At 44.1% G+C, this 15,329-nt stretch overlaps 1 protein-coding gene across 1 annotated transcript in view; it reads left to right on the top strand.

The window, feature by feature from the left end:
- Positions 1–3,399: 3,399 nt before the first annotated feature.
- LOC144166615 (soluble guanylate cyclase 88E-like) overlaps positions 3,400–15,329 on the top strand; it is a 295,263-nt gene continuing 283,333 nt past the window's right edge. The window contains exon 1 of the mRNA XM_077696156.1: positions 3,400–3,727. The gene's annotated coding sequence lies outside the window, so the exon portion shown is untranslated. The remainder of the gene's footprint in view (positions 3,728–15,329) is intronic.

Here is a 15,329-nt window from a genome sequence, read left to right as displayed (position 1 = left end):
ATCAACGAGCAATGTAACGTTTTTTCTTCTTGTTCGTCCAGCATAAAGCTACTAAATATTACCTGAAAAATAAATCTGTTTGGAGCTCCATTTTTGTCATACCTCCCCGCATTTGATTAATCTTTAACAATAAAATTGTGACTACTTTAAAGCCACGGGCAAACTTTTCAGCCTGTTTATGAGCCATGCCAAGGACAAGTGGAACGTGCCTCCTCCTCGACAGTGGCGCCAGGTTTTCCTATAATATATATTAACAAAGAAACTGTATGGCTCTTTTAAATCGGTGGGCATTTTCTATACTTGGAACCAACGCCTCTGTTTCGCCGAAATTAGCACTCCAGACTACCGCCCTAAAAATAGCAGGGGGTCGGAGGGTTTGCTGAATGTAAACCCATAAACTGGCTAAGAAAAGGTCGCAAACAGTCGCATAAAGTTTGTTGCGATTTCAGCGCTCGTGTGCGTGGTGTTGTGTTGCGCTGGAATTAACTGCCAAACGTCGCTGGCCATAACACACCGTTCATGATGCCAAGCCGCCGCAAACGACGGACAGGAAGACGACAACAGAAATTACAAAATGTTTTTTTTTTGGCTGCGCACTGTACAAGAGTTGACGAAGATCAGGGCGAAAATTGTACTAATTCACATTTCACCTCACAAGCTCGTGTGTCGACGAAGGCGGTAGCGGCAGTCACGATGAATAACACTCAACTCCGCTTCCTGGTCAATCTCGTGTTCGGACAAAGGCGCCGGTTCAATGACGGTAATTGCATTGCACCTACCGACCGACTGAGTTACTCTGAGATCACTCGGTAACGCGGGTAAACATCGGTGCAGCCAAATATAGATTGTCAAGACTCCTTGGATATCAGATGGGTGGCGAAATACAGTAGCTGGAAATTCGAACTGACTGTCAATGAAAAAGAAAAATAACAGCGTTCATAGCACGGGAGGGGATGTTGCAATCAAGATAGGAGGGGGGTTGTTGTTTTTGTAGCGTGAGCTACACTGGCCGAGGTTGGGCAGTTTCGCGCGGTCCAGGAGAGCCATGCTGCGCATGCGCGAGGAGGAGTGCCGTCTCACGGCGCACAGCTGGCGCACCGGAGCCGCCGCTGCCGCGACAGGATTGAAATCGATTGGAAATCGTTTTAGCAGCAGGAAGCATGATAATCAGCTAATCCTAGACAACCAGAAAACCTAAGAATAACCAGCTGAACCTTAGCTCACGCTACGTATATCCTGGCATAGCCGGGCTAAGCCACTGCTAATTTTTGTGCTTACGCAGCTTCTGAAACAAGTTTCAACCGCGAGAACATCCTGTCATTTTTTTTGTGTGGGCAAAATTTTTGCAAGGCTACAACACGCAAAACGTTGAGAAACCTATATTTGTACTCACAGCACGTAAAAGACTTATTTCGTCCCGTTACAAACCAACGCCCTCGCAACTATTGTGGTTCACCCAACTCCTACCCTTGGCGGGCTTTTCATCTTCCTGGCACCTCCCATGATGAATTAAGTAGAGGTTTGCTCATATAAATTCAATTTTACCGCTTTCTTAATGCTCCCTCGCACTTGTTCGGACCATTTTTTTCTGTTCTTAAAATACCGCAAGGCCGCACGTTTTGTAGCATAAGCTACACTGGCCGAGGTTGAGCGGTTTCGCGTGTGCCGTTAAGGGCCGTTCTGCGCAAGCGCGAGAAGCATTGAATTGGTTTGGATAGGATCGAATCGGATCGGCTTGGATTGACTTGGCTTGGATTGCATTTGATTTGGATTGGATTGGATTGGATTAAATTGGATGGTGTTGGATTGAAATCCAATCCAATTGGAGTACGGGTGCTGAGCCTTAGCTCACGCTACGTATATCCTGGCATAGCCGAGCGAAGCCACGGCTAATTTTTTTTAAAGACGATAGCCTTTTTGGGCTAGGTAAGCCTGAAAATTTTGGTCTGTCTGTCTGTCTGTCTGTCTGTCTGTCTGTCTGTCTGTCTGTCTGTCTGTCTGTCTGTCTCTCGATTCAGCCCCCCGCCAAATAACTACCAGAATTCTTGAACAAGAGAAGCTTTTCAAACCACAAAATCTGCTAACGTACTTCATACTTTCCAGCATTGTTGAGCAAAAAGCAAACAGGCCTATGTGAGGCCCAAATATCAACACAAAAATGGGTGTAAAAAAACGGTCTGCAACGACGCCGGAAAATGTTTATTTACGTAAATTAGAAATAAAAAACCCTTTTGCAACAAGAAACTACAGTACGGTAATCTTTTTTTTTTACTTTTTTAGAAGGAGGTCTACACGGGGACAGTTTTCGTCGGTGATTCGTCCGCCATTTTGGCTGGTGAAGCCAGTCGTTGCAAAGAATTTTTACCTCCTGAGCCACCCCTAAATATATTTTATTCGCTTCATTACTAAGAAACTTAGGTTATCCAAACAGCAGAGATTCCTGATCTATTCGCAAAAGCGAACAGCACTTCGTTTTGGTTAGCTGCACGTTGAACAGGAAGCAGATGTTTTCACCTGCGTATAATACTTTTACGGATTACGGTATTACAAGGGTAAAATTTCTTTGTGACCGCTAGCCACTCCTGTGAGAATGACAGACAAATAGCAGACGGAAAACGTTCCCGTAGACGTCCCACTGAAAAACAAAACACCCACATAAACACAGAAAGCTGCATAAAATGAACCTTGTTTCCTTTTTTATTGCTACAGTGCGTTTTATTTACCATTTCTTAAAATAAACACGTTGTTCAGTGTTTTTCGTAAATTTTGCGTGTTTTTACGCTTCCTAAAATGCAGCCAGAGGGCCAATTATAACGCTAACGCACATCTGTATTTTTCAATATTTACGACCATGACGACGTTAGAGCTTCGGTTTCCTCTGCTATATTTTTGTAAGAAACTCTACTCTGGGAGAGGCATCAACGGAAATCATCTTTCGAAGACTTGCTCTGTGATGTCACGCCGCCTACTTACTTTTGCTATCTTCGGTGCATGCAGAAGTGCGGCAAAACCCCGAAAAAAAAAAAAAGGAAGGCCCAGCGCACTTTAAAAAATAACTGCCTTTTTCACCGTAAGTGGAAGGGATATTTCTTTTGTTTCTGTAGCACAAATATAGAGGTACTTCCATTCCGTCCCGCGCTGGGCTCTCGTCTTTTTTTCCCTCTCGGAAGAGTAAAGAATGGGGAGTGGAAACGGCAGCGACCGGCGGAAACGGGCCGGACTCGGATAAAGTTCGCCTCTCTTCCGCTATCTGAATCTACGGCGCCACAGTCGGCAGCGCCTGCCGGCGCGACCTCGTCTACATCGCGATTTGGGGAAACAGGCTCGCAGGCTACGGTCATCTTAGCGATCCAAACACTCGTTGGCAGCGTTTCCTTGGCTGCCGCGTGCTGTGTCTCCCGCTTTGTCTTCGGATCGGCTTTCGGGGAAAGAGTATGACAAGAAACAAAAAGCAAACAAAGTCCTAGGGAAAGTGCGCCTGCGCAGTGGCGGGGGGAAAGAAGTGTCCGAAGGGTTTCGGCAGAGCTCTTGGCTGCCGCCGAGTCGTCGGTAGTTTCTTTCCCTGGACGGTACGCCTCTCGCTCCTCTCGCGTGGCGGGCGCTCCTCATTCGTCCCCGAACTCCCGCGTGGTTCAGTTGGGTCCGCGTAGGGAAGAAGTAGCGCCTGCTCCCTCCTTCGACTGGGGAACACCTGCGCGTGGCTCGCGTGTCCGCTGCTTCAAACTACGTGAGTGTTCAATTCCTATTTATATTCCACGGCTTTTTACCTATTTTATGACATAGGTAATAACTGATGAGTAATATTTGCAGTCAGGGATGCTGTCATATTACTTTGCCGAAAACACACAAAAAAAAATGGAGACGATGACGTCGATGTTTTAAAAGAATGGTTGGTGGGCAGCTCATAAATTCTGTATCGTTCTACTTCTTTAACTAGGATCTTTGTCTTTGGTATTGAGAGGAACTGCGCTTAGACTGTTTATAGAACCAGAGGGAGAAAATAGGTACAAAGGGACGTCTCTACCCCCGTTCTCACGCCTTTTTCTGTCCTAATTTAGGGACTTTAAAGCGCATTGCCCTCAAAACATGTTCGATCAACTAGGCCGACACAAAGTTTCGCGGAAGTTTCGGTTCCTTCCGTTGTCAATTCTAACCCAAGAGTGAAAGTTCCAGAACTCGTCAAATAATCGCCTCCTCGAACCCAATGTGGTTTACTTATCGGTGTGCGGTTTATAAGGGGCGGTGAACTTTCGTAACCGACCTCTCGCGTTCTGCGGTCGACTCCTTATAGGGAAGAAGTCACGGCTGCTTCCCCCCACCCTCCAACACTATCTATAGCATTGGCAAACAGTTTTTCTCCGATTCACGTGCTAGTGGGCTTTCAGAAGATATAAGTACGTCAAGCGTACCAAGATGGCAAATATTACAGTAAACGTGTAATTCCTAAAACGGTTATTATGCAGCTACACTATACCCAAAATGCAATTAACTGGGGGTCTCAGTGGACGTAAGGGGTGGACGTAACCATGCATAGACGTTAAAGTCGCCGCTTAACCCAACGTGGACACTGTTTAAGGTAACCGGGAGGTGCATCACCAGAAAGAGGCAGGTTTCGTGTCTCATAAAAAAAAAAAACATCCGTCGGAGAGGCGACCACATAGCCATATTTCAATCATTGGTTCCCTTTTGGGGAAGGAGACACCCTCCTAGACATGTGGACCGCGATCATCTGCACAGCCCTGCTCCCAAAGGGTTCTCACCTGGTGTCTGAGTTTTTTCTGTGTGTTTGGAAGTCGTATTCTTCATTTCTACATTTATGGTCGTTAAGAGTACCTCACTCCTAAAGTAGTCCTCCCAGGTGGTGAATTGCGGTGTATACGTCCTAATGCTCGCAGCAGTTCTATGCACAGAAACCATCTCACCCAGCCGGCTCTGGAAATCGTTTAAATAGTTGCATGTGAGCCTTTTTATTCATGATAAAGGAATTCAAGAGAGGAACAACAACCTGTGTGAGCCCATTCCAAGAAACGAGAAGCGCTAACAGATTTCGTAAAAGTGAACAAACCGAAGAAAAAAAATTGCGATCTTTCTCTAAAGAAATTCGAAAGAAGGGGGAAAGCTAATAGTGCGTCTAATCTCCACTGAGAGTGCGTTCAATCGATCGTCGAACCTTCAGATACCCACAGAAATCGGAAACGAAGAACGAACCCATGCGAAGAGTTTTCGTGCAGTAAGTAAACGCATCTACGAACGATCTAAATGTATGCAGATACTTCGTTTAAAACATAGAGGTGTACTATTGCAGTCCTTCTTTATGATCGATGCGTGTATTGTCTTACCTAGAACTCTTCCTTTTTCGCAATTTTCAACTAACAGTTTTGACACAATAGAATCCCGGTCTCCCGCATGCGCCGTATGTAGTCCAGAGATGTTGTTAAAGCTATTCGGTCAACCAACCTGTCTATGGGGCAATGCATTAGCTTTTTTAAAGGACGCCATCGGTGCCCCAAAAAAGCTTTCCCTTTAACACGTTGAAAAGCACACACCTGCCAAATTTCTCGGCATGTTATTCATGAGAATATCGTGCGCCCCACATTTTTACACTGTTTGTGAATAATTATTAGCAACGTCTACTTTTATCATTATGCGTAACATAAGCAAGTGGAAGCTTCGATGGGTGCGGTGTGAGAACTTCGTATAACCAACGGGACTACAGAAGGTAGATGACACATCGACATAACCAACGGGACTACAGAAGGTAGATGACACATCGACTTTTTTTTCTTTTTTTTAGCAGACGTAATATGTAATCGCCAAAATTTATTTTCTATTACGACAGTTCGCCTATGACCATTGGTCTTCCGGAAAAAGAATAGTTGTCTAGAGCCTATAGTCACAGCTTCTCTAAAAAGGACGAGACGCTCCCCCGAGAAAAAAAAAAGAAAAGACACACGCGGCTTCTGTTTCCACTGTGCTGAGGTCTACTTGTTCGAGGCGACCCGGCTAAGGTTTTGCTCGGAAAGATTACAACCACACCACCTTGCAAAGTTTCTACGTATTGATGAGTCTGATTGTGTTATGCTATTTCTGAAATTTGTATAATGACACTATTACTCGTAGCTTATACCGGTATTTATCATTACCTTTTTAAAATTTTGGTCACCGTTATTGCTTTGTTGTGACAAAAATTGCGAGTTTGTCCCGTCATCTCCACTGATTTTTATTCGCCGGGTGCTAAATTTCCTAAAGAGGACACACAGAAATCAATCAATTACGAAAGCATCAAGTGAGCTTATGTAGAAAACAGAGCAAACATGAATAATTCTAGATTAAAAATATCCTCATATTTATAATCCGGGATTATATACTACTGGAGCATATCCATGCAACCTTTTTTAAGTTGTAAGAACGTGCACGAAACTTTTAAGAAACCCTTAAAGCAAGAAGTAGCTGCAATTGCTGCAAGATATCGCACGTTGACCGTCAGTGGTTTAAACGTCGCTTGCATTACGATGTGTCAATACGGTAAAAGCAAGGAAAACATTTTAGTTGCCTTCATATATTACTCACTTATGGGAGTTGTACGTGCTTCAAAGCGGCTGAGCAGGGCTGAAGTTTCGTAACAAATCTGGCAAACATTAGGTTAAGTAGCTGTTTAAGTGTGATAGAAAACATTGCATTTGTTCACTTAGGAAAATATTAAGCGGGTCGCATACTGTTTTCGTGATTCTGCGTTCAGAAAAAAAAAAAAACACATCCCGACTTTTGAAATCACGAGGAAGCGGGTGTTTTACTGACAATTGGTTACTAAACTCAATATGCGAACGAAAAGCACGACGGTTTAATCCGTAAGCAATTTTTTCTGAGTACCCTAATGCAAAGAGTGTGATGACTTGTTTGTGTACAAAAATGTGTAATCGGCACAGTCAAGAGGTTTCAGCCTTATAGCTGTGTAAAGTATATCCCTGTGGAAAAACTAAAAAACAATATCGATCCAAAATCTGCTAATTTTCCAATCGTACATTGCAGGAAAGAAATTAAAAAATAATAAAGGAAGTTTGAAAAGCGACAAACGAATTTTTATAAGTACACCTGATCCAGTGCTTTCACAAATTAACTTAAAAGTAAATATGTGTATATAACAAAATAAAATTTAAATAACCAATTCGCAAAGTTCTATAGAAACCAGTGCCCTCACAAGATTAGCTTAACAGAAGCAAGAAACAAAGATAAAGGCTCTATACGGGTTTACGTGTTCCTCAATGCTAGCAAGGAAATAAAACGTTGGTGGAATGGAGAACCGGCGCGGAAGGCTCATGAATGAGTTGGTAACTCGCAGAATTTCTACTGTTTCTTGCTGTTTCGATTATGGTTATGAAAAAGCAGCGACAATCAAACGAAAGTTTTCCCTTGTCGTGTAATCGTAACTCGTCGCGCCATTCACTTCCGGCACCCGGCATCTCTGCAACATTTTTTTCTGTTTAACATTTACAAAACGCCGTCTAAGTGGGGTTCTTTACGCCCTGCCTTTACCGGAAATGCAGCTGAAAGGGTTATAAATCTAACCTGCGGTCATGCGGTTTTTTTTATTTATCTCTTCCAGTTTTTCCTTCTGTTTTTTTATTTCAGCCTATATTATGTTTTATCCCTTTTATGCCATTACCCAAGGCTACAGATTCAAATGAAAATTTTTCAACAATGCTTTGAAAAAAAAAATTAGTAAAAGAATATCAGGCTTTGGTTTCAATGGCGGTAACTTTTTAGCAACGTCAAAACAGTCTTAAAAAGCGGGTGAAGCTGATAACTTTGCAGCAATTAGCATACAATGTTTCCTTGTCGGTGGTCGCAAAGCACGCTTGGTTTTCAAGTTCACGCACTTCCGGTGTAAGATATCGCACGTTCACCGTCAGTGGTTTAAACGTCGCTTGCATTACGATGTGTCAATACGGTAAAAGCAAGGAAAACATTTTAGTTGCCTTCATATATTACTCACTTATGGGAGTTGTACGTGCTTCAAAGCGGCTGAGCAGGGCTGAAGTTTCGTAACAAATCTGGCAAACATTAGGTTAAGTAGCTGTTTAAGTGTGATAGGAAACATTGCATTTGTTCACTTAGGAAAATATTAAGGTTTTCGTGGTACTGCGTTCTGAAAAAAACACATCCCGACTTTTGAAATCACGAGGAAGCGGGTGTTTTACTGACAATAGGTTACTAAACTCAATATGCGAACGAAAAGCACGACGGTTTAATCCGTAAGCAATTTTTTCTGAGTACCCTAATGCAAAGAGTGTGATGACTTGTTTGTGTACAAAAATGTGTAATCGGCACAGACAAGAGGTTTCAGCCTTATAGCTGTGTAAAGTATATCCCTGTGGAAAAACTAAAAAACGATATCGATCCAAAATCTGCTAATTTTCCAATCGTACATTGCAGGAAAGAAATTAAAAAATAATAAAGGAAGTTTGAAAAGCGACAAACGAATTTTTATAAGTACACCTGATCCAGTGCTTTCACAAATTAACTTAAAAGTAAATATGTGTATATAACAAAATAAAATTTAAATAACCAATTCGCAAAGTTCTATAGAAACCAGTGCCCTCACAAGATTAGCTAAACAGAAGCAAGAAACAAAGATAAAGGCGCTGTACGGGTTTACGTGTTCCTCAATGCTAGCAAGGAAATAAAACGTTGGTGGAATGGAGAACCGGCGCGGAAGGCTCATGAATGAGTTGGTAACTCGCCGGCTTTCTACTGTTTATTGCTGTTTTGATAATGTTTATGAAAAACCAGCGACAATCAAACGAAAGTTTTCCCTTGTCGTGTAATCGTAGCACGTCGCTCCAGTCACATCCGGCACCCGGCATCTCTTCAACATGTTTTTCTGTTTAACATTTACAAAACGCCGTCTGAGTGGGTTTTTTTACTCTCTGCCTTTACCGGAAACGCAGTTGAAGGGGTTATAAATCTAACCTGCGGTCATGCGGGGTTTTTTTTGTTCATCTCTTCCAGTTTTTTCTTCTGTTTTTGTTTCTGTCTATAATATTTTTTATCACCTTTATGCCATTACCCAAAAGAACAGATTCGAATGAAAATTTTTCAACATTGCCTTGGAAAAAAATTAGTAAAAGAATATCAGGCTTTGGTTTCAATGGCGGTAACTTTTGAACTTGCTCAAAACAGTCATAAAAGCGGGCGAATGCACCGACTTTGTCGTCGCCACCTGTTGAGCTAGCGGCGAACGGCATTGGGAGTTTTGGCACGTTGTTACTCGAGAAGGCTTCAGAATGTAGCTCGCATAGGTTCCCATTAAAATGAAAAGTGTGGTCGGACGCGGGTTCGATTCCCGGCCGCGGCGGCCGCTTTTCTGTGGGAGGCGAAAAGCAAAAACGCCCATGTGTACGAGATTTCAGCGCAAGTTAAAGATCCCCCCAGGTGGTCAAAATTTATCCGCAGCCCTCCACTGCGGCGCGCCTGATCGCTTGAGTTACGTCAGCGCGTTAAACCCTTCAATCAATCAATCAATCAATCAATCAATCAATCAATCAATCAATCAATCAATCAATCAATCAATCAATCAATCAATCAATCAATCAATCAATCAATCAATCAATCAATCAATCAAAAGGGTGGTCAGAGGCAAAGCATGGTTTACATTCACCGTCAGGTTCCTTGTATGCAGCCATCAAACAAAGGTTATCACCATCTCGTACCCTGATGGGACAAACAGGAAATTTAATTTTATGCGAACATTGGAGCCTTTACGAACTCTCGCGTATGCTACACTACAACTCATCAGAATGAATAGCGACTGCTGCAAACACGGCAAATTTCCGAATCCCGAGGTAATTCCTGAATGACCTGAATCGGATGAGAGGTGTGCATCGTCGCACAATGATTACCACTATTTTCGCATGTATGATTTAAAACCGCGAAATTGGTGCGAGAGGCTTGGGGAGCTATAACTGGTTCAACCAGCACGTACGCATGCGTACCGAGCACTATGTTCCGAATTTCTTTCAAGTTGGCTTTACTAGCATACGCGAATGCACTCGTACCGCATTGTGTCGCAAATCTGAATTTTTTTTATTTCTTTCTTGTCGATTTTTAAACTACCGACCACCTGCATTTCCCCAATGTGGCGGTGACATCTGCTAACTTGACCGATTATGCCTTTATTTTGCATATATAAGGCGTCACCTTAAGATATGTCCCCTTGTCGACCTAATGATAACGCTTGTTGATGCACTCGAATCGGCAGGCATTAACCGATGTGCGCAAAGAGTAAGCCATCTTTACTGAGGTAGTGCTGCGTAGAATTTCGAGTGACAATTTCCTTGCTTGCCAGGATGGTGTGGCCGTCGTCTGTTAACCTGACTTCCGATCTAGTCAGTGATAAATAAGCTGCGGCATCATTGCGGCCACCTCATGATGTACTTCTATGCAACCAAGTGGCGGCCTGAACAAATGGGCCGTCTTGTGGCGACTACAAAGACAAAAGGGTGGTTTTAAAAGTCGCCTTATATTGCGTGACAGCTAGCGACCTGCTCTGTAATCGTTACAGCCTGTGAGGCTGCGAAAACCACACGCGCGAGCTTGATGTGCTAGCGCCTCATCCAAGCACAGCACAAATTACCCCGGCGATAAAAAAGAAGGCGAGGAGGCGGCTGCTGTTGCAACACTGCCATCTCCTTGCACCACGTCCCGTCATGGCCGCTCCATTGGCGATACGGCCGCTGATATTTGCTGAGTGCAAACGGCTCCGGCACCGACTGAACTAGATGCTATAGAGACGCGCTCAGGGAGTGCTTCCCTGACCAAGTCGAGTACATGCCCTGATTTACTCTGCGTTACGGGAGTGAGAGCTATACCTCGCTACGTGTTATACGAAGGAAACTCGCTCGACCAGCGATGTTAGTAGTTTGGTGACCCATTTACGGTAATATTAGAGTTGCCCGCCCAGCCCCGCGCTGGCCATTCAGACTGAGTAATCAGTTTCCTGTGGCGCAATAGGAAATGCCTCGTGTGCGACGACATACGTTGTTCTGTGCAAGACAACGATGTTGGAGTGCTGTAAACGAGACCGGCCTGTTCTCAAAAATGGCTGTTTTATCACAGAATTGGATATACGTCGGACTACAGCAAAAGTCTACCCTCAAGCATGTACATGTCCCTGTTTTACTGCAGGACTTTTTGTGCTTCTTTCCTTTGATCAAGGACCGGGAACCGGGGCGGTGGCGAGTGGGAGTTCTACTTTTGGCAACGGTTGCACGTGTGGTACAAAAAACACTGGTCGAATGAGCGGAGCTAAGTTAGAAACCTAGAGTGGAACGCCGGGAATCGCCGCATATGACACAGCGTTGTACCCGCCGCGGTGGCTCAGGGGCTAAGGCGTTGTGCTGCTGAGGACGAGGTCGCGGGTTCGATTCCCGGCAGCGGCGGCCGCTTCTTTGATGGAGGCGAAAAGCAAAAACGCGCGTGTGTTCGAGGTTTCGGCGCACGTTAAAGATCCAGAGGTGGTCGAAATTAATCCGGAGCCCTCCACTACGGTGCGCCTCATCGCCTGCGTTGCGTCGGCGCGTTAAACCCTACACTCAGTAATAAGCGTTGTGCAGCGCGTGATTTGCACTAATACTCCAGTCGTAGTCCCACAGAAAAGGAGACTTGCATAGTGCTGTTTCCAGCCTGGTTTTGCGTCCATGTTTTTGTTGACGTACTGCTTAATTTTTTTCCTTTTTTTCCCATTAACGTTGGCCATGTGTGTGCCTTATGCATCACAGTTCATGTATGGAAGCTGAGACAACGTCTCATAAAGTAACTGCCTGGAAGATTGGCCTAAACCGCATAGTACCATACGTCACATGGAGGAGTTCTTTATCGCAAGACTGTTATCAACCGGCAGGGTTGCTTGCTTTACTACCAACACTGACGTTACCACCCAGATCAATAGCTTTCCAATGGATCTGTTGTGTCAGTACCCATTAAGGACCATACTCATTCTTAGGGTAGGTAAGATGTACCGCCGGGCCCGGCGCTCAGCCACATTTAAATTCGACGTACATCGATGGCATTACGTTAACTTGTGTTTTACTATTCGAATATTCGATTATTCTACGATGAATAAGTTATTTACAGACAGGTTACTAACCACCCCGATTGTTTGTTCTTGCAATCGTGCCTTAATTAACTTCCAAAATTGTGTTATCCTTAAAAGATGAAAATAAAGTATATAAACTAACACCATCGTATATTTTTCAACGAGTACCATATCACTACTTTATCAATATTACACTGTTCAGTTAGCGATCACAGTAAAATACTTGGGAGTACACTTGAAGATCGCGGGTTCAATTACCGGCCGCGGCGGCCGCTTTTCTGATGGAGGCGAAAAGCAAAAACGCCCGTGTGTACGAGATTTCGGTGCACGTTAAACATCCACAGGTGGTCAAAATTAATCCGGAGACCTCCACTACGGCGCGCCTCATCGCATGCGTTGCGTAGGCGCGTTAAACCCTACAATCAGAATCACTACACTTGAGGTAGCATTTAACGTAGAATTATCCCGTTATTTTACTTTCATAACAGCCAAGCCATCTAAACACTTGGCCTATGACTAACTGGTTCGCACAAAAATAGACAATACGTAACGAATGCACAACACTCATAAGTGGCATTTCGGGAATAAATTATGATTACTCGGAGGTACAGGTGCCGGATGCATTGTCAGTATTGCTACTCACTAACCCGACACTGCGCAAAACTTAACTGAAGGTGGCCTGAACTTTTCCCCTTGCCAAAAAGTTTCCCTATCAGTATCTCGTATTTCTCATAATCTTTACCACAGTGAGTTTTCCTGCGCTGCTTTCCTTATCAGCCGAAGTTCGTCGCGTTTTCCCTAGCCTTAATTGTGAATTATAGGTCCTATCCAAATTTCTATCCTTGATTACGAATTATAAGTCCTCTTCATTTTACGCGTACTATCCCGTTTCTCTTTTCACCATTCCTACTTGAAATCAATCGCCAGAAAACATCACATCCTTCATCTATCACGACTAATTGTTTCAAACCTTGCAGTTTTTTCTCGAGGTTCCATAGCGCCTTTTGCGCTATGTCAAACTTGTGGAATGCTTATTGTGCTGTTATCTGTGCGTTTATTTTGGTACTCTTAACTTCTGTCTTGAATGCTTTGCACGCTTATTTGGATATGACTATGCGAGCGTTTACTACGTCGTCATGTTGGATCATTCCGATTCCATTCCACGCTTATGTAACACCATTATCTTTAACACCTTTTAGTGTAACGCCATTTAGGGTAAATGAATAAAAATCTACCGGAGCTCCGCCATAAAAGCCGCCTATTTCACCGCCAGGCCAGAGCACTGCAACGTTCACAGGGCATCATTAAATAAGCCTTGCCTTAATTTTGAGTATATCGGGTACAGAAGTATTCTCAGCCTGCCACCGAAGTATGCAAACCAGGGAAAGAAATGCAGAGGTTGCAGATGCTGAAAGTTGTGGAGGAAATTCGTGCAGGACTCAAAAGTAAAAAGACGTTGAAAGCGTAACCTCACCACACGACAAAGGAACGGTCATGGAATGCGGATCTTCAATTGAGAGAGCTCGCGGCAGTGTACATGTATTACAGGATAGCTGCGCGTTCTTGTCAGAGGTTTTGATCTTTATAGTTCTTGATAAGTTGCGGCTGGTCGATTTCTTCTTCAATTCGCTCAAATCTCCAACGTAAAGTAAAAAACTGCGCGATTTCGAACGGCCACAAAAGGGGAGGAAATGCAGGACAGGCGCAGTCCTGTGTTTCCTCCCCTTTTGTGGCCGTTCGAAATCGCGCAGTTTTTTTACTTTACGTTGAAGATGCACCAACTCGCCCACCATCATGTTTTTCCAATCGCTCAAAGCTGTTTGACCCAAATCTGCCATAAAACAAAATTAGCATAAAACGCCAACTTCAGTAATACGGCTCTCGTGATTCGTGCCTAAACGAATAGCGACAGACAGACAGACAGACAGACAGACAGACAGACAGACAGACAGACAGACAGAGGTTGCATGTCTAAAATGCGAATATACTACGATTAATACGATTATTTCTGAGCCGGAGATATACATAAACGCGCCTAAAAATTCTCAAAATTGGAGGCCTACAGAAGTCGCAGCCATTTCACCGGAAGAATTTCCGTATGAACGTTGTCGAAGAACGAAGATTGAAGGTTAAGTGTAAATATCCTGGATAAATCACGCGCTTTTGCTTCGATATGGTAACGTGATGCGGGGTGAATAATAAAGCGAACTTTCCAGCCCATTTCCGTTAAAATAAATACAACCATTAGCTAAAACCGCAATGAGATTTCAGCCTTAACTCGCACAACTCGAAGAAATAAACTTTTTATGTACATCTTATCACCTATACCCTCAACATCATCTGACCATCCACCTTCATTTGGCAGAATAAACCCCATAGAAAAATCATCGGAAATATAGACTGCATACGTTTGTCGACTAAAGTTTCTACGGGCCGCCTGAGTAGGCGGAAAGGATCAAGCCTCTGGTAATAACAATGGTATTTTTACAATTGCGTAAGTGTTGCAGTGCCCCATCGGGCTTCGTCTGATCACGCGATGGCACTCTAGTTCTGCTACTCCGTTCATCACGGGTGCTGCGGGATTAAATTTTCATTTTTTGGTAGTTCTTACTCTGCATCATAAAAAAATCGGAGCCCTTTCACCTTGGGAAGCGCGAAGTCCAGCGAAGGTGGAGCTCTGGTTGGATTTGCTAGTTTAGAGTTTAGCTATACTGGGGATTGGCAATGTTGAAATATGAGGACAGTGGCGCGGTCTCTACGTCACAGACTAGGGGCACACTCCATTGGCGGGCAGATACTATGACGCTTTATCATAGCGCGGCTACGCCAATCACAGCGGAAGCTCTTGTGCGGCGCCGAGGTGGCCGCCCAGAAGCGCCCGGCAGAGTATTTCCAATAGCTTCGCGGCGCACAGCAATCACGTGAGAAGTTTGTTCGCGCGATGCAGAACGGTAATTCAATGTCGTCACTGGCTGCGCCCCAATTCTAAAGTGAAGTAAAACATACCAAATCAGTATTATTAACAAAAACAACACGCAGATTTGCATTCAGAAAAAAAAAAAAGAACAGGATGAGATACACCTGCTGGGGCTCGAACCCAAGCCGTCAGCGCCAGTACTCAGTACTCTACATCGAGGCCACAGAGCCCGAACGATGGGTTCCTTTTAGCAGGCCCTCAAAAGAATAGCGCGCGCAGTGACATCACACGCGTCACGTGGGGGCTCTGTGCAGCGAA

This window comes from Haemaphysalis longicornis, unplaced genomic scaffold (genome assembly GCF_048455015.1).
Source record: "Haemaphysalis longicornis isolate Haplotype H1 unplaced genomic scaffold, Haemaphysalis longicornis Haplotype H1 scaffold_18, whole genome shotgun sequence".
NCBI lineage: Eukaryota > Metazoa > Arthropoda > Arachnida > Ixodida > Ixodidae > Haemaphysalis > Haemaphysalis longicornis.
Note: the sequence above shows the minus strand (reverse complement) of the source record. Positions and strands in the feature narration are given on the sequence as shown.